We start from the raw sequence: 6,180 nt of genomic DNA on the forward strand, positions 1-6,180 counted from the left end.
TTGTAAATGATTTGCGAGTCACGATATTTGCTTAGTATATTATATACAGTGAATGATGCATGATTTATGTTTGTAATTTATATAACAAACAATATATAATCGATTAATACTGTCGTGTGAATTAATCTTTATTTAATGTTAAAAGTATATTTGATCAATTTATTGTTACTACAAATAGGAATATTTCAAATTATGTGTAGCTTCCTTATTTAATTTGATATTTATCCAGAAAAAAACATAAGTGGCAGGAAGGACAAGGAAGGGTCAAATGAATTCTGTGTAATTTTTAGTTACTAAAAAAAATAGACAAAAAAATAATTGGCCCATGAGGGGATCGAACCCGCGACCTTCGCGTTATTAGCACGACGCTCTAACCAACTGAGCTAATGGGCCGTTGTGGCATCAGCTGGAAATATTGATTCGAGTTCATTTTTATTCTTATTTTAAGCATGTGGTATAAAAGGTAGTTTTATTTTTACCTAGATTACTCATAATTTGGATTTAAATGGTAGAATATTAGAGAAATGTGCCCTTAATGAAATACAAAAATATTGATGTAGTATTAGACACGTATAATCTAAGCCGATAAAATGAAAATTGCGCAAATAAAATGAATGACGTGAGAAAGTTCCCACTATTATCGGTCATATATTTTTAGTGTCATCATAACGAAGTTAAAGACGCGCGTCGCGTGCGGCTCGCGTGAATGAACCCAATCAGTGCGTGGATCAAAATTGTAATCAATCTTTATTTACGTTATGCTTAGTAATAAAATTACAAAAAAAAACATGACACTTAAATGATACTATGTAAGACAACATCAATAAGTTTGCTTCATTTCTAAACATAGCAATTTTAAGTGCAAAATATATTTAATCTACATTTGAACCTATTACCAAACCAGCACTAAATTGTACGATCAGTTTTAGCGTTATATAAACACACATGTCAGTTCTCACGTGTTTTAATATCGACGAGTTATTGTATCTCTCGTGGAGTTCCGGTAACTCGCCCTAAGGTCACGTGACCTGTGACGCACACTGAAAACCCTTGAAGCGGACATAAATGGAATTAGACGATCAAAACAAAGTAGAGATTAATATAAAACTCAATATTGTAAATTAATTTGCATGCATAGTCGCCAGCGCATAAATCTCCGAATTGATGACAGAACAATGCAAGTAAGCTTGGCAGCGTTGTGCATGCACGGAATGTAACCGGTTATAACCGGTTTTTTGGCGGGAAGCCGCAACCGACACGCCTTCTGCTGCTGTGCTGCAGATTATGTAAATGTGTGTTGTTATGTCGTTGCTAATTTAATTAGTTGCAAGAATAAAGAACATTATTTATGTATCTTACCGTGCAATATTAGACATCTATTTGGATTTGATATGCACGGATCGCGGATGTTACATGGCAAAACCTGCAGCTCTTAAATAGTTCTTTTTTAGCACTGCACTGATACAGAACGCCACTGTTTATAAGTGTAACGTTTGTTATAGATGGCGCTAGTATCTAAGGATGAACAATGTGAATTTTTAATTGAAGAATCCATTCTCCAATTAATCTAAACAGATTATACGTACTTCCGTCGTTAATTTAGACATCTTTAACCAACTGTACTGAACGAATTTTGGCGCGTAATGACTTTTTACATTGTTCGTAAACATTATTTATAGAAAGAATTTATCTTATTCTTTATAGGTTAGGTACGCAGCAATATCATTTAATTTAATAATAGTTTAATATAAACTTCATAGCAAAAATGTGCATTGTGTTGACTCGGAACAGCAGCAAGGGCGGGCGAGGGCCGTGACGTCACGGGCGCGGCGCTGGGGTCGCGGTCACGCCCAAGGTCACACTAAAGGTCACCTGTGTATTTCCTTTATTAAACCAAATCAAGCAATGCTAAACGTCATATATTTAGTACTTCTCAGTCATAATTATAAAAACATATCTTCCAATGGGTGAAAAGGAAACTTAATTATTGGCGGGGTTCCGCAAAATAAATATGCGTAATTAAAACTTAGAAATAGTAGTCTGTCAAGAATTATCGTGTATGTTTTTCATATTTGTTAGGTGTTTTTCACCATTATTTGCTCACGATTTTTTCTCTTTCGTGTAATGTTCGAGTGTGATGGGAGACTCGATAAAGTTCTCGAAGGATTCGCTCCTACGTCATCGCTCGCTGGGCTCGGCGCTGCGCCCACGTAATTTTATATCTGTGTTCTATGATCAAATATGTTAAAATTGTTGATTGTGATTAAATTATTTTTAACGTTTTTAACATAATTTTACTTTTATATATCACTTTGTTGATGTGTCAGGTGGGTCATATTTTTTAATTGGTACATTATTTTTGCTTCCTAAAATAAAAAAAATACATTGATTATTGATTAAAAATGTACTCCTATATTAGTCTCTTTTAACACAATAGTAAAACTTTTCTTCTTGCTTTGTTATCCTTATTACTAGTTAAATAAAATTTAGTTCTTCAATTGGCATACTGGGATGGGGAATTCATTCAAGTAAGGACGTAAACACGACCCCGGCGGGGTATGAATCGATACAGCCTCGCGAATGTCAAGTTGAAGGGGCAAGGGGAAGGCCGGGCGGTGGGGGCTGGGGGCCGCGCTGTTGACGTCATACGCCCACGCGACAGGGTGGCGCCCCCCTGCGTGGGTTGCCGGTACTGACGCCCGGTATTTCATACCTCTACTGCAAAGATTATACCGGTAATGGACTATAATTTTTTTTTTAATTATTTTAACGCTAAAGCAACCTTTCAGATACCTTTTAAGTAAAAATTACATCCAAGTTAGATAATTAAACATCTTTGTTATACAGAAACATCTCGAACATGTTACGTAAGTAGCTATGAATGGAGCTTCTTGGGAGGTTAACTTAAATGTTGAATGGAGGATCTCAGAGATATAGCAAATACAATTGCGGTTATGTCGCAGTCTCTAATATAGACCTAATATAATTAAGACTTAGTTAATGACTAATTGGAATCAGTTGCAAAATCTCTCCATGATGAGATTTTTATTAGTTTGTGTAATATAAAACAAAATGAAAACTGTGAGTATATACATTTTTTACCTCTATTTGTAAGCTGGCTTGTTAAAGTGGGCGATGTTCGTCCCCGTTTGTAAGAGTTATTCACATATACATTTTTTTTAATAATAATTACATGTGACGCTCAATAGATGTCGCTTAACGGTTTTACCAAAAAAAAACTCGCGATGTTAAAATTCTTTTTGAATCAATAGGGTCTGATGCGAATTATTTGACAGTCACTCTGGTTTCACTTCAAAACGTATAAATCTTTCGCCTTTTACTAAAGATTTCCGTGGAGGGGAACACTCAAATGAGTCTTTAATATTTTTGTATAGCTCTGCTTCGGCGGAGTTCATAAATCAAAGATAGACTAGCTAGCTTGTCCTAGACTTTGGGCCCCATGCGAGTCGTGACGTTCAGTTTTAGTTCTCTACTGTCTAGGTGTCTAGTCATAGTCATCCAAGGACAATAGACACTAAGCGGAACCAAGAACTTTATATCGGTTTGTTGGTGTATTGTATAGAGCTGTTGACTGAAGTGGCTGTCCTCTAAAAAAGTATTTCCGGTCTTCGGTCCTTTAATGAATATAAAAGGAAAAAATAGAAAGTTGAGTTTGTTCTTAGACTATTTGCTATATTCAAGAATCATAAAGTATGATCATTAAAATCTTTTTTTCTCCAAAAAAGTAATTTCCCTTTTTCACCAACGTCGCTGTTTCCCTCTCTATGGTATGGCGTAATTTAAAAGCGTTTTACCTTTTCGTGTTATAAAAGAAAGCATAATTTAACAATAAAATAAGACACATTATATTTTTATCGTAAACAAGTATTTAATGCTCAATTAATATAATTCGTATTATTATTACTTTAAATTAGAAAAGCGTTTAAAAAAAACCTTTCAAATAAAATTATCAATTCAAAAGAAAAATCACAAAAGTCATCAATAATGTTTTGATTGTCATTTTTACATAATTTCAAACTAACAATTAAACGATAGGTAGTTTAATTTGGACCACACTCTGTGTGGAGTTCGGTATCGATCGCGTCAGGCATGAATGGGGCGCTGACGTCAAGCAGCGGTGAGTCGGCGCACTAGCGACGTGCGGGAAGCCTCTGGCAGTGGCAGGGGCTGTAGGGGCGGCAGGCCTTGAACTTGCATCGATCCTGAACGCTCTTGCACTTGAATTGCAGCCACCGCCCTAGCTCAAGTTCGCAAATAGCTTTATGTTTTAATTTTAGAGAATTTTAATTTCTTACACGGTTCTTTTTAACGTAGTTTACGGTTGATAATAACAACTTGCGTACTACTGTTATATTTAGCTTACGGTAGGAAGCGTTGTCTGAGCTGTCTTAACTATCTTTGAATCCATGGTAATTACTGCTATGTCTAAATCAATGCGAAAGAAATTAGTGATCTGAATGTTGTTTGTAACTTAAAACTTATTTCTAGTTACATCAAATTGCTTGTGGGTATATCAAGTTCCATTTTTGAAAATGTGGTTTAAAAATAAGTCTCACAAAAGCTCAACAGATGTCGCTTGATATGTTTTTGCAAATTCTAATCGCGTTAACAATATTCTTTTTACGTTAGTGGGATTCGATGCGAGTAAAATTGTCGTCACTCTGGTCTCCCTTCAAAACGTATAAATCTTTCGCCTTTTACTAAAGATTTCCGTGGAGGGGGGCACTCAAATGAGTCTTTTATATTTTTGACTACCTCCGCTTCGGCGGAGTGTTTATTATTCCTGAGACAGAAAATTATGCTGGTGACTGGTGACAATGACAACGCCATTCAAAATTACAACAGCAAAAAGTTATTCCAATGTTTTTTTTTGGTTTTGAAGCGTTTGTCTTATTTATTCTATTTGTATGCAACGGTAAACTTAAATTTAAATTGTTTTGCTATTATTATACCAAAGGAATCGATTAAAAAAAAAAAAGGTTAAAGGCGTTAATTTTGTTGCAATTTGTAACATATTAAGACAAAGGCAAAGATCGAGTTATCATTGTGCCAAGTGTGTCATTTTGGCATCAACGTCATGATGTTCCGTCAGCGACTGACGCCGCGTCACGTCACGCCGCCTTTGCCGAATGACGCGTCTTGCGACACGTCACGTGACGCAAAATTACGGTGCGTCAAAGAACGTGTGACAATTTTGTTTTTTATTTTGAAAAGCGAATTAAAAAAATACATTGTCTTTCTTACGTCTTTGTATTAAATGGAATATTAAGATATTCTTTACTGATTAATTATGAATATGATAAATACAGGATCGTTTGAATGACGGAGAATGCAACAATGTTGCGTCATTTTAAGCTGGATTACGATTAGATAACAAGGATTGTTTGTTATTCTAGTTCTTATGAGATTTGGAGCACGTACCTATTGCATGAAAACATTTGACAGGCAAAATTCGGGTTTCGACTATGGAATCTCAGGATGTGAGGGGTTTCTTCCGGAAGGCACGGTATTTTTTGAAGATTTTCCAACCCATTCCCAACAAAGCTTGGATTAATGACCGGAAAAACTTGATCAAGACAGTTGGACAGTTGCGACGGCCTATCATAGATGATTAGAACTCACTGGCACCAGTGAGCGTTCACACTGTGCCAGTTGATTGCAAGTCCAGTTGTTGGACTGTACTTTCCAAGTGTGCAACTCGCTTTAGAATATAAATGTGACTATATTTAGGATATAAAATCTCTTCCCTTTCGTTATTTAGGCGTAAACATATTATATAAACACATCTGTACCTTATCAGTTGAAGAAATTTCTTTACGTGTAAAAGTGTTCAAAACTGGACGGTTTCCTATAGCTTAATCTATGTTAATATTATGAATAGGAAAAATTTGTGTTTTTGTACTGAAATAACTTAAAAACTACTGGTCCGATTTTAAAAATTCCTTCACCGTTGGATAGATTATTTATCTGTGAATAACATAGGCTTTTATTTAGCGGACGAAGTCTCGAGCAACAGCTAATTTAAAGAAATAATTATATGTACAGAAGCGAAGCTATCGTATGTCAAATCTTAGTCTTATTAATATAAATGCGAAACTTTAGATGGATGGATGGATGGATGTTTGTTAGAGTTTGTAGCCTAAACGGCTGAACGGATTT

The 6,180-nt window shown here is 35.4% G+C and overlaps 1 non-coding gene across 1 annotated transcript; it reads right to left on the reverse strand.

The window, feature by feature from the left end:
* Window positions 1-319: 319 nt before the first annotated feature.
* On the reverse strand, window positions 320-393 carry Trnai-aau. The gene has a single exon. It is a non-coding gene; the product is annotated as a tRNA-Ile (tRNA).
* Between the last annotated feature and the right edge of the window lie 5,787 nt (window positions 394-6,180).

Source organism: Papilio polytes, unplaced genomic scaffold (assembly GCF_000836215.1).
Source record: "Papilio polytes unplaced genomic scaffold, Ppol_1.0 DF824102.1, whole genome shotgun sequence".
NCBI lineage: Eukaryota > Metazoa > Arthropoda > Insecta > Lepidoptera > Papilionidae > Papilio > Papilio polytes.